The sequence below is a fragment of the Rousettus aegyptiacus genome, unplaced genomic scaffold (assembly GCF_014176215.1).
Source record: "Rousettus aegyptiacus isolate mRouAeg1 unplaced genomic scaffold, mRouAeg1.p scaffold_m13_p_10, whole genome shotgun sequence".
Taxonomy (NCBI): domain Eukaryota; kingdom Metazoa; phylum Chordata; class Mammalia; order Chiroptera; family Pteropodidae; genus Rousettus; species Rousettus aegyptiacus.
The window spans coordinates 92,539,394-92,551,725 of record NW_023416285.1 but is presented as its reverse complement, the minus strand read 5'-3'; the positions used below and the strand labels follow the sequence as shown (position 1 = coordinate 92,551,725).

The following is a 12,332-nucleotide window of genomic DNA, read 5'->3' as shown; positions in this document are numbered from 1 at the left end:
CCACTATGAAAATATTAGGATATTTCTAAAAAAAAAAATCAAAAATGAGAAAAAAAATATAAAACCAAAATTTAACCTTCGGATAACTCATTTCTTCTCACGTAAATTATCTCTACTACCTGGGAAATGTAATCATAGGTCATAGGCTTGTTGCAATTATTTCAGGATGTTCAATTTTGGTTTTTATTGTTATGTTTTATTTTGCTTAAGTCCATTGTAAAGTTATTTTTAAGTTACATTCTCTTTTTGCAGTGATGCTTCGCAACACTTATCAAACATACTTTTACGGTAGGTTTAGGCTAACTAGTTTCTGTAATTAATAAGAAATTAATTTCTCTTCCTCATTGTGCCCAAGGAATGGAATGTTTCTTAGCAGACAGAGCGCACCACACACACAGACTGTGGGGGACGGTGAGCAGGGAAGGGTCTGATGGTGTGTGGCATCCTCAGGGAATGCTGGGAACGTGCCTACCCCTCCCTGGCCCCCGTAGTGGCTTTGTCTCATTGCCTGAGAAGCAAACGATCTTTTTATAGCATACATGCAACTGGGCAGCTTTTGTAGACAGCTAAGAAAAAAGAATAGAGAGTGGTGGAGGAACAAGTTTAAGGGGGTGGGTGAGATCAAGAACCTCGCTTGTGGCATGTTCATCTTGAGACCCCTTGGAGCAATCCGTGCAATGGTGTATGCATGTGCGGAGGCCGGAAGTCAGGGGCAGAGATGCTGGCATATGGGTCTGGGTGTGATTGGAACGTGCTGCATCTAAGTCCTTACAATTACAGGATGAGTTCAACGATAGTCTTAAGTAAAGATACTATGTTCATTTCTGTTTTAGGTATAAACTTGATAGTTACTTGGTCACCCCTAGCTTTGCTCCAGGACTTAGTCCCAGGTTGATTTCATGACTGTGTCAGACTTCAGAATAGCAGCCTAGGCGTCTGTTTTCCTTGGTGTCTTCCAGAGCTTCGAGAGTCTCAAGCAGAGAATGAATGGACTTCGGACATATCAGTTGTACCTGCCAAGGTGTTCGGATCCTTGAGCGATTGGCCAGATATCATTTTAATTTGCTATGTAATATGGCTGTGCTTGGAGAACCACTGGTCTCAAATTTATCATTCTCGGTGTCAACAACCAGCATATCTTGGGTACCTTCTCTATTTCACGTACTGTGCTAGGTGCTAAAGGTATCAGGATGGCAAAGACACAGTGACTCTCACAGAGTACTAACAGGGTATATGGCAGAACAAGAAGTTTCATAAGCAGATTAAGTGACGTGTAGGGAGTCTTGTGTCCAGCTGTAGGAGTTCCTAGGATGAAGTGCCATTGAGGACAGGCCGGTCCAGGAAGAAGAGGCACCATTCCAGGTATGTCCAGGTTGGAGAAGACTGACATAAGCAGACAGGAGAGGGCAGAGCATCCCAAGGGAGGAATGCAGGCACAGGAACAGGGCGCCTGAGGCATGTCGACAATATTCCGTGAAAGGCTTATGGCCCGGGCTGGTGTTCTTGACACAGGGGTGGCTCTGGGCTGAGCTAGTGTTAGAAGTTAGAACTCAGTCTCGGGCGCTTGGTACTTCCCACTGACCCATTGTGCCCGGTCTCCCCATTCCCATCCTCCATCTGAAGATAGATGAGCAAGGCCGCTGAGCAGGCTGTCACCAGCACGCAGCACCCGGGGGAGACCAGCCGTCCCGTGGGGATCCATGCGGAGTTCCTCATTTTTCCTAACACCTGTGATGGAAAAGAGGTTAGCCTCCGCAGTTTTTGGAGTGCAGCATTATTTCATTTCAAAACCTGTCTCACTGAGACATCAGATTGCGGCAAAGGTGGCTGAGACGAGGCCACCGCACCAGAGTTCCTCCTCTCCACGTGGCGTGCAAACATGCCTCATTTCGTCGGAGCAGGGTCTTGATGAGGGGATTCTCTGTTGCTCTTCACACTTATTTCTATGTTATCCATCATTTGGAAGAAGAAATATTTTTCCTATCAGGGATCCTCATTTTTTAAAACACATTTGATGGGTACTTATCCTGCCAAGAATCTTCCTTTGGGGCTCAGGACTTGCAAATAACATCTTTGCCTGCAGAGCTTAAGCTACTGAGAAGGCTTGAGTGTGGAGTGTGCTAGACACCCCGATGGCATGGTGGTGTCCAATCAGATAGGCTTGCCTAGGACGAGGCAAGACTAGTTCCAAGGAAATAAGTTTCTCCCGTCGAGATGAGAATCAGCATTTCATAGACCAATCTCAACTTTGTGATTGACAGAGAGAGGCTGCCTTTCTTCTCACAACTCTGAGGAGCCGATTTAATGATCACTTGCTTTAATTATGCTCAGGGACACAACGTGCTGTGGAGAAAGACAGTGAATGTTGACTGATGTAGAAACTCAGGAGACCTTAAGGAGACTGGGCATGAGGGCATGAGGGCAGGCCGCGTGGGTGGGTGCACGTGCCACGGACCCTGAGGGCACTTCCCCGTGTTGTGGCCTCTGACCTCTCTGCTTACAAGAAAGTCTGGGCAAAATACTTATCCACTTATTTTTTGACTGGCGTCCTATGTTGTTCAGTTCTTAAAACTAGGTCACGTAAGTGTTGAATGGCCAATACACAGAATAATTAGTTTTGTAAAAGGAACTAAGAATGCCTAATCTGCATGCTGTGTCACTTTTCTGAGACAAAGGATGATCTTTGCCAAGGTAGTCACCGTCACTTAGTGACTTTAGAACAGTGACAGCTGTCTCTTTGTAGATACATATGTCCCCAGGGGAGAGCGTGAACCTAGCTTCAGCGGGAGAGGATGTGGTATAAGTCCTGAGCCCCAGCGAGATCACCCAGCCCGGGGTATGATGATGGTGGTTCTATAATCCAGTATAGGTTGTATTAACGCTGATAGGAATAATTAGATATTTATGTATCTTGCTGAGATGAGCCCTGTGAATTGATTCACACTAGCCAGACTCAAAAGAGATTTAAAAAACAAACAAACCAACCTGGAGAGTCCGTTCTGTAAATTGTAATGAGATTTGTGTCCCGCAAGGTAATTGGAGATGCCTGCCATTGCAGGGCATGTTCTCTCCCTGATAGGACACGCTCCGTGAGAAAGCAGATTAAAACCAGAAGCTGCCTTTGCCAACAAGGAACAGCACAGCGGAGTCAGTGGCCTTAGCTGTTTTCATGAAGCCTGGTCTCCAGGTCACCCTTCTCACCAGAGGGTCCTGTTGTCCAGCGACGGCTGTTCCTGTCAGCTTGTGGGAGTGGCCCGGGCCCGTCACTCTTACACCTCCCTCTCCAGCCTCCTGACTTAAGGACCAGCCTCCACCCTGCTCTTTCCTTATCATTCTGCTTGCCCGGATTTCAGCTTTGTTCGTGGGCCTATGGTCCTCTCTCTGCTGCTCGGGTTCACTGCTAACCCCTTAGGAAATAGTCAAACATAAAATACTCTCTGGTTTCAAAAAGTGGGTGCAGGGGAATGCCCGATGCTAGTGAAGCGAATTTTACAAGCAGCGCAATTGAGCTAAAGAAATTCTGCATTTTAGATGTCGGTGGGAGCAACTTCCTGTCAGCGACTTCAGGGAAGATGGAATCCATCCATATCTATGCCTTTGTCTTTGCAAAGGCCCTGGGATGGAGAGGCCCCTGGAAGGAGAAGAAGGAAGGAAATATCTGTATCACTTTTATATTCTCAAAGGTGCAGCTTCAGGCCAAATGGAAAAACGTTTCACCTCCTCTGCTCTCTATGTTCATCTCAGCATCATCTCCTGGAAACTGTCATTTAAATAGCAGCTAAAGGCAGTGAGATGTTTAGCCTGGAATAGGAGGGAAGGCAGGGGATTGACATTCATTTACCTAACTAACATTTATTGAGCCTAATATGTGTCAGGCAATATGATGGAGCAGCAGGGATGGACTCATTACCTCCCAGCCTTGGAAGCACTTGCTGTCTGCTGGAGGTGAAAGTCAGCAAACAGATAAGTTACAGTTCAATCTTTCTGGCTGTCACGGAGATGGGAGGGAGGGGTTGGGGGAGCTCCCAGAACTATGAACCCTGCCCGGCCTCAAGGAAGGCTGCGTGAGGCACTTGACAGTGATCTGTGTCTTGAAGGATTGTCTTCAGAGGACTGTCTTGCCAAGCCATCATGTGGGGAGATTGATGGTTTATCCTTCAAGACCCAATTATCTAAAGATATGATGTGTTTGCTGTATTTGAAAAAAGGTGCACCAGTCAATCTGAAACATGATTTTAAAAATATAACTTGAAGGGTCTGATCCAGCTTTGAATGTTTGATATCTAAAACCTGGTGATGGAGAAAATATCATCTCCGAATTATCTGGGTTGTAAATTTACCTAGCAGCAAAATGAGTCAACAGAAGAATCAAAAGAGGCCTCGTTGTGATTTTGCATGCTTACCGCAAGGGCTGTGCCACCGCAGCACGCAAGCAGCAGGGAGGCCGTGCGTGGGGGACGGAAAGACCCAGAGAGCGCACAGGGGAGCTGGCCGGCTGGCTCCCCAGGAGGCGCGGCAGCAAGTCGTGAATTCAGACCACTTGTTCCAGGCTGGGTTTGTGGCGAAGAGGAGCAGGGGTGGAGGCAGGAGAGGGAGAGGTTCTGCCTCACACTGGCGAGGCAGGAAGCGCTCACGGAGGCGGTGCGAGGACGGGCAGGGCGGACCAGAACCGCGACTCGTCTCGCAGTAGTGCCGTGTACCGGGGCCGGACGGCACAGGAGACCCACTCTCTGGCTTCTGATCTCCTGGCCGTGTTCTAAGGCCTTGTCTTCTGTTCATCCTCAGAAGGGCATTGTGGGACAGCAAACAGAGGCCAGGAGACAAGTGCAAAGTGCAGTCAAAGGCCAAGGCCAGCCAGATGGAGGTACCGACAGGATGGAGGCATGAGGCCTGTCCCACATGCAGGTGTCGGTCTGCACGGACTCGTAACTGCTTGCCAGTCAGACCGTGACAGATGGCTGGGTGGTGGCGGGGGAGGCTGGGGGCAAGGAGCAGGAGCCCAACAAGCAAAAACAATGTCTGGATGCGAAAGTCGAATTGGAAATCTGCCCACTTCCCAATCCTCGGTTCTTGCTTGTGTTAATCACCTCCAGACTGCATGTCTGCACCCCTCGGGGCTTCGGCGTGAAATTCGTTACTCGTGAGAACTCGTTTCAGCTGCCGACGGTTCTGCTGTGTGTTTCCCAGCACGACATTCCCGGCGGTTGGAAGCGCTCCTCGCAGTGCCCTCCGTGCACAGGCAGCGCGAGCTGAGCTGAAGGTGGTTTCGTCCGAACCTCCTTCCGACGTGTCCCACCTGCGGGGAGAGGCAGGGTGCCTGTGTGCTCACCCCCCAGACGTCCCCGAGGGGCTGTCCATTCGGCTAATGCAAGAATCGAAAAGTTATGCATGTGAGACTGTGGATCACGTGCAAAAGCTTTGGATGCTGTGCTGTCTAGTCCAACTCTGTACTGTGTGCAGAATTTGTTTTTAACTATTTTACTCCAAATGGCATATCCTGTGAACTTCTCACGCTCGGGGAAGTGTTTGGTTACTTCCCTGGCTCCCAGCCTTCAGCTCCAATTGTGTATAAACTCTCTAAAGAATGTGTTTCCTTTTTCTCCTCCAGTATTCCTTTCCCTTCTCCCCTAGATCTTTCCCTGATCTGCTTGCTCACTCTCAGCCTTCAAGGCACTCTCCAAGTCTCAGGGACTGACACGGGACGTTTACCCATTGCGTTTTCATCCACAGTGCTTTGCCGAAGCCCGTCCGCACGTGGTTTTCACGTGGGAACCATTCCCAGTTTCTCCACCCTGGTCTCTTCCCAGTTTGCAAGGAGAAAGCTCTGGAGTGCACATAATCAAATATATGGTCGCTGAGATGATTGGATGACATTTTGTAATGATCCAGATCTCATCGGTCATTCTGTTTGAAAATCCGAATAATATGCTGAAACCCATTTTGTTCGCTCAGTGGGCCTTGCAACTAATTATAAGAGACTTACCAGCTTAAAAGCTTTGTTTTACCTTATTATTTTAAAAGGCTTTTATATTATCCAGAGTAAGATGAATAAAACTCAGATTCCTTAACACGGGCCCCAGACATTCATTCAGTAAACACTTGAATACCTACCGAGTGCCAAGACAGGCAGACAGTGCTGCCCAGAGTCGTTGTGCATCCGTTGGACTTAGTTTCCAGAGGAGAGACACCCAGACTTCATTGATTTTTAGAATGTTTTTCAGAAACTCTTTGGGCCCGGGCTGGCTTTACATGGCTTATCTAGTTTGCAATATACATAGACGTTTGCTTTTTCATTCCTTTTCATGGTGCCCTGGTCTAATTGCATAAAAATTATTCTTTCTTCACAAATACGTCTGCGTAAATGTTCTCGGAAAATCGCTAACTGTCCCTGGGATTGAGGGCTTCGGGATAAATGCTTGGAAGTGTTGGAACACACAGATCAAAGCTTAAATGCAGGTCGCTAGTAGTACATTCTGTCCTCACATTCATAACAGTGCACAAAACGATGGCCGGGGGCAGCATCGCTCTGCCCCGCATCCGGAGTGGTTTGGAAGTTCAGTTCAAGCCGTATGGGCATTAGCGGATGATTCTGAGACTGCGCACCACTTAAAAATGTGTTGCTTCATCCTCACATTTAGAACATCGGAGATTTGATTGGACCGAGTCCCTCGGGGCTGTTCTACTCCTTCCCCCCCCCCCCGCCTCGTATTATCGTTCCTGCTGGGGAGCAGTGTCCTGCTTCCCAGTAGTTCAGCTGGAGGAAGCTAAAGAGGACTAGATGGAGTCGATGGGATGGGAGGGGTAGGGGTAAGGGGGCCGGCATGTAATGATCGTTATGTGACAGACACTTTCATGCGCTGCTCTCTGCTGTCTGTACATCTCTCCATGCATGGGTGTTTTATGTGTGATATACATTATTATGTAGCATATATATATAGTAATATCTCTTTAGAAGGTGGGCATTGTTATCCTCTTTCACAAAAGAAACAGACTCAGGCAGCATATATATTTCCCCCAAGGCCACTCGACCATTGTTTATTGGCACCTTTGTTCCTCTAAAGCCTAGGCTGAGGAGACCACACCAGGAAACCTCTCTGAGAGCAGAGCCAGTGTCTGCCCTTGGAGGACAAACCATCCTTGAAAAATCACTCCTTTCTTCTCTTTCAGAGCCCTTCTATCCAATTAGTCTAAAACAGCAAATTCTGGGTTGCCGTTTTCTGAGTATTCATTTGTCAGTGTGGACTGGTGCGCTCATACTTTTTATATAAAATATTTAAGATAAGTTTTGGTGCTTAAGCTCGTTCAGGTGCTAGAAAGTTCGCATATGTCTGTCCCTTTGATCTCCCAGTTACTCTGGGTCAGGGAGTGAAGCCGGAACTTCCTCTCTGTCCTGCAGAGACTGCCTGTCTTCCCCGTCCCCTCGGCTGAATGGAGGAGTCACGGGGTGGATCGTGCTGGAATCTGGTTCAGTACACACTCGCGTTCATTTCTCTCCCAGAGGCAGAGTCATAACGGTCCCGGCCATTCTGCCATCTGTCTTTCCGGAAAGCAGGCTGGGTAGAACATTAGGTGTTGATTTCCTAACTTCAAGGACGTGAGCCGTTCTTTATTTCTTTGGCAGGTCTTATAGTCTTGTTTCTGGCTTCATTTCCAAACATGAAATAATGAAAACATGACACCCTGACTTCAGAGGCAGGTGTAGGGGGAGAACATGTGTGGCGCCACCCCGTCTTTGAGCGACACATCTGGCTGTAGTGCTTCAAGGTTAACGCGACTTGGCTCCGGAGTTGGATGAGGAAGGTTAAGGTTCTGTTCTGTCCCGTAGATGTGAGCAAGTTGCCTAATTGCTCATGCATTTCCTCATCTGGAAATGGAAGATTGAAATACTTACCTTATAAGCACGCATTTAACGAGACAGTATGTGTAAGTTGTGTAGCCCAGTGCCTAGCATACAGTAAATGCTCAACAGATGGTGGCTGTTGTCATTAACTTTTATGGGACAGGCGCAACATAATTAGTTTCTGTAGAAAAGTCAGCGTTCCACTTTTCCTATTTAAATATGGCTGGAGTCTGAACTCCGAGGAGCGAGAACAAGGGCCGCCTTCCTCAGCGCTCTGTGATCCGCATTTGGCATAATATTGGCGCTCAGTAAATATCTATGGATTGGGTTGAAGTGGCTTTCGCTGCTCTAAAGCCGGAGCTCTAGGCAGATAGGTGCCCAGGTTTGCAGTGGCCGTGGCCCTGAGGCCATCTCTTTATCCCTCTGACTTCTAGACCCCAGAATATAATTCTGTGGTTCTGTGCTAACCCCCCTACTACACAGAGTCCTTTCTCAAGCATACATTTCAGCGTTTGGTTTGAGGGTTGGGATGGGGACAGGAGGTATGATGAGCTGTGTCATCACAGGGACATGTGCCGGCCGGAGGGAATCCAGAGCAGGGAGACAGACACGTGGAGGAAACCGTCGGGGCAGGGGACAGATGCGACTCCGAGGATGTTCACTGAAGACTGGGCGTGCTCGCCTCCGTCTGCTTTGGGAGACGTTGCTTACAGCCAGTGCTGCTGGCCATTAAGAGTTCCCTGCCGACATGATGAAAAATTATAATACCCAGGAAAGTTGAGTCAATTTTTTTTTTCCGGAGTAAATACCCATTTCCGGGTATTCAGTCCTACTTCTTAAGTCAACTTTAGTACGTGTGGTTGCATGTGCATGCATACACACGTACACACACACAAATGTTCCGTGTGAATATTTCCCATTTATCAGAGAATAGTCAACCAGCACATATTTATGGAATACTGTTGAGTGCTGATGAAAAGTACAAAAGAAATACAGTATGTGACTTAGTCTCCCCCCCTCCAGGAACTCAGAATCGAGGTAGGATAAATGCAGTAACCGCGAGACGATGCGTTTTACAGTTTTTGAGAGGACCCACGAACGGGCTGGGAGTGTGAGGGGTGCGAGCTGTCTGGAGAGCCACGGGCAGGGCGGGCGGCAGCCCCGAGGCCCTGAGGCTCGTGCGGACTCACGCAGACGGCACACTGGTGCTGAGCACGTGCTGTGGGTACCGGGACTGCAGAAACAAGCCAGACACTGGCCTCGCTCAGGGAGCTCGGAGTCCCACGGAGGAGGTGACGGACGCGGATGTAAGGCAGCACGGGTGCCACATGGGTGGTGCCTGGGCACCTGGGGCACACAGAAGTGGGGCGCCTGCCCTGGCCGGGGTGGGGTCAGGACAGGGGCCGCACACGAGGCTTTGGGGGCCGGACGGAGCCGCCGTGGTGGCCGTGGGGAAGACGGGCGTCCTGGGCACGGAGAGCTGCGGATGGGAACGGGGCTCTCGGCTGAGGATGCAATGCACTGGCTTCCCGTGACCAGCCCCACATCATCTTTTCTGTCTGGTTTTACATTCCTTGTTTGTTTTGATGTTTCATGGTGCGTGTCCTCTGTCCCTGCAAACAGAATGCGAGTGCCACGGGAGGAAGGCTCCGATGGTCTCATTCAGTGCCATATCCCCAGGCCTGAGAACAGCCGATGCCCAGTCGGCTTTTGGGGGCAGCCAGAGGACTGCCGGATGGGCGCTTTTCCATCCTCTAGGGACCCGAGGGGTTGCCCAGAGAAGGCAGGTGTGGCCCAGGAGAGCCAGGCGTGGCTGCAGCAGGCCTGTGCCCACGCCTGGGTCAGAAGGCAGGAAAGGGCGGCCAGCTGATGTTCAAGGGAAAGCTAAGAGGAAGGATCAAGCATATTCCGCCTGAAGAGGGGCCGTTCTGCTCATGCTGGAAGCTTGCCAGCACACGCCGTGGAACGAACGAGCTGTTCTCACGTGGCCGTGCAGTGGGTCCTTCCTTTGCAGGTGATCTGAATGCTAGTTCCCGCACATGCATACGCACATATGCATGCCAAGAAGATTTCTGGCAAGCATTCACAGGAAATTAATAGCAGAAGTGGGAATGTGGATCAAGAAGGAAATTTTCCCTTATATTCTTTTGTATTTGAACTTTTTAACTATGATCATGAATTACCTATTAAGTTTTGTTTTGTTTTTTAAAGAACAAAAGTTGTGCCCCGCGCCCTCAGATGTATGCCATCAGGAGATCCTATGGGCCACCTTGTTTCTTCCCGCTTCCCAGGTGACTGTGATGGGCAGCAGCCTGGAACCTCAGCACAGGAGCCTTCCCTGGTCACCCCAGTCAGCCTTCTCAGTCTCCCCTGAACTCCTGCAGCAGTTGACAAGAAGAGAGTCACACAGGCGCATGCACACAAACATACACCACACACGCGCGCGCACGCTGCCTTCGGCACCTGGGCTCTGGGGTCTGGCCGGCAGGGCTCACTTATGCAGCAAATGCAGCCAGAAGTACCTAACCCAGCGCTGAGGCCCCTCGTCCCCTTTAGAGTTGCCTTCTCCAGACCTCTATCCTTGGCCCTTGACTCGAAGTCACCAGCTTAAGGTGTGGAGAGCCTGGTGGTGGGTGATGTAAACATGTGACCAGCTGGGCGTGAGTAATAGGGAGTCGTGGGGACTGGTGAACTGACTGGGTCAGCACTGTGAGCATTCAGAGTCACAGTTACCGTCAGTCACTGCTAGCCAAACAAAACACGTGTGGGCCAGATAAGCCTGCGCAGGATTTATCCACATCTCCTGTGTCTAGATTCTCACTGAGTGACCTTATCCACCCTCCCAGCTTGCATGCAAATGCCGATGGCTTCAACTTAGCATCCCCAGACCGGACCTAGTCCCTGGCTTCAGGCTCATGTCCCCAGCTGCCTGCTGGCTGCCTTCATACGCACCTGGTCCAGCTCACCACGACTTGAACAGAATTGCTCATCTTATCCTCTGGGATGTTGATGCTTTTAGTTTCAAGGAACAGATTCTTTCCAGTTACCTTAAGGAAAAGGGATTTGTCACAGGGCTTTGCGTGGACTGAACGGAAGCCCCAGACGCTGTAAGGGCCCCAGGCACTGGCACCTCTCCCAGCCACACTTCCGAGCTGGGCTCCCCCTCCAGGCATCTCTGCAGCTCTCTCTGTGTTTGTAAAGCAGCTCACTCTCCTCCCAGCCTCTCTCGGTCTTCAGCCCAAGCCTAGGCGATCGCCATTAGCTCTATGATTACTAGAGCTAATTACCACTGATGCCAGGCTGCTGACGGGTCCCCTGTGGTAGGTCAGGCTCCCCATCCACACACACACAACAGCTGCCTGGAGCTGCTTCCCGGAGTGGGGCCATGTCTGCTCGGGAGAAGCAGGAGCTGCCAGGCGCTCTGGGGACGCATCGGGGCCAGCCCTGGCCCCACCTTGCCTCCCATGTTCTCCACCGCGATGATGGCAGCTCCAGTCGTCCCTCCTGGAGATCCGAGTGTCAGCCCGGCTTCCTTCAGCACCCTGGGAGAGCCCAGACCCTCCCAGTGCTCTCTGAACTCCTTTGGGGACCTTTCTGTCCCGCCCCCCACTCCACCCCTGATTCAGCTACCACCACCTGTTGCTTCCTGACCTTCCTTTGCCTGGTACAACTGCTAACTTGTCTCCCTGCCTCAGATCTGCCCTCCGCACAGCCGCAAAGCCATCTCCCATGTACCTCCTCTGTCTGCACCTTCGGGGGGCTTCCTGTTACTTGAAGTCGAGGCCGAAGCATAGGGTTCAGTTCTCAAGCTTCCAGCTCTCCAGTGGGTAAATGGGATGGTCAAGAACACAGGCCGCAGACAAGTGGGGTCAGAGTCCTCCTGACTTTGCTGCATCTTAGTTTCTTTGCCTTGAACATCAGAATCATACAAGGGACTGTGTATAGGGGTATAGACTGGGGACAAAGGACAGCATGTGACCCCAAGCTTTATAGAAACTGGGCCCTAAATACACCTAGACCCAAGGGGATGAGGTGACGGGTGGGGGGTGGGGAGCGGGTGTCAGAGCCTGAGGGAGAGGCTGGTTGTGTCCGCCCCCCTGATGAGCAGCAGCCCTCATCAAGGGCTGAGGCCAGCCTGAGCGCTCAGCGAGAGGGCCAGGGCAGCTCCTCCCCATGCCCGACTCCCGCCTTCCTTCACCATCTCCACCGGGGGCCCTCCTGGCTGGTCTCTACGTGATGTCGGGGTTCTACTCTTATCCAGCTGTTCGTACACGTCAGCCTTCCAGGGACAGAGCAGAGTGGACAGTGGCTCTGAAGGACAAACGGAGTGTCAGGGACCCCTCCCGGGGGAATGAATGTTAAGTGTGATAATACAGCCAAGCTCTTAGTGGAGGTCTTGACCCAACATAAGTGCTCAGTCGAGGCTAAACTAGAATCCAACCATTTGCATGAGTATGCCACAGGTACAGAAGACGGCAAACTAAATAGCAGA

The 12,332-nt window shown here is 50.5% G+C and overlaps 1 protein-coding gene across 5 annotated transcripts in view; it reads left to right on the top strand.

Annotated features, from left to right (window-relative positions):
* Positions 1-12,332, top strand: part of CAMK1D (calcium/calmodulin dependent protein kinase ID) — a 336,799-nt gene that overhangs the window by 307,625 nt on the left and 16,842 nt on the right. The window lies entirely within an intron of this gene.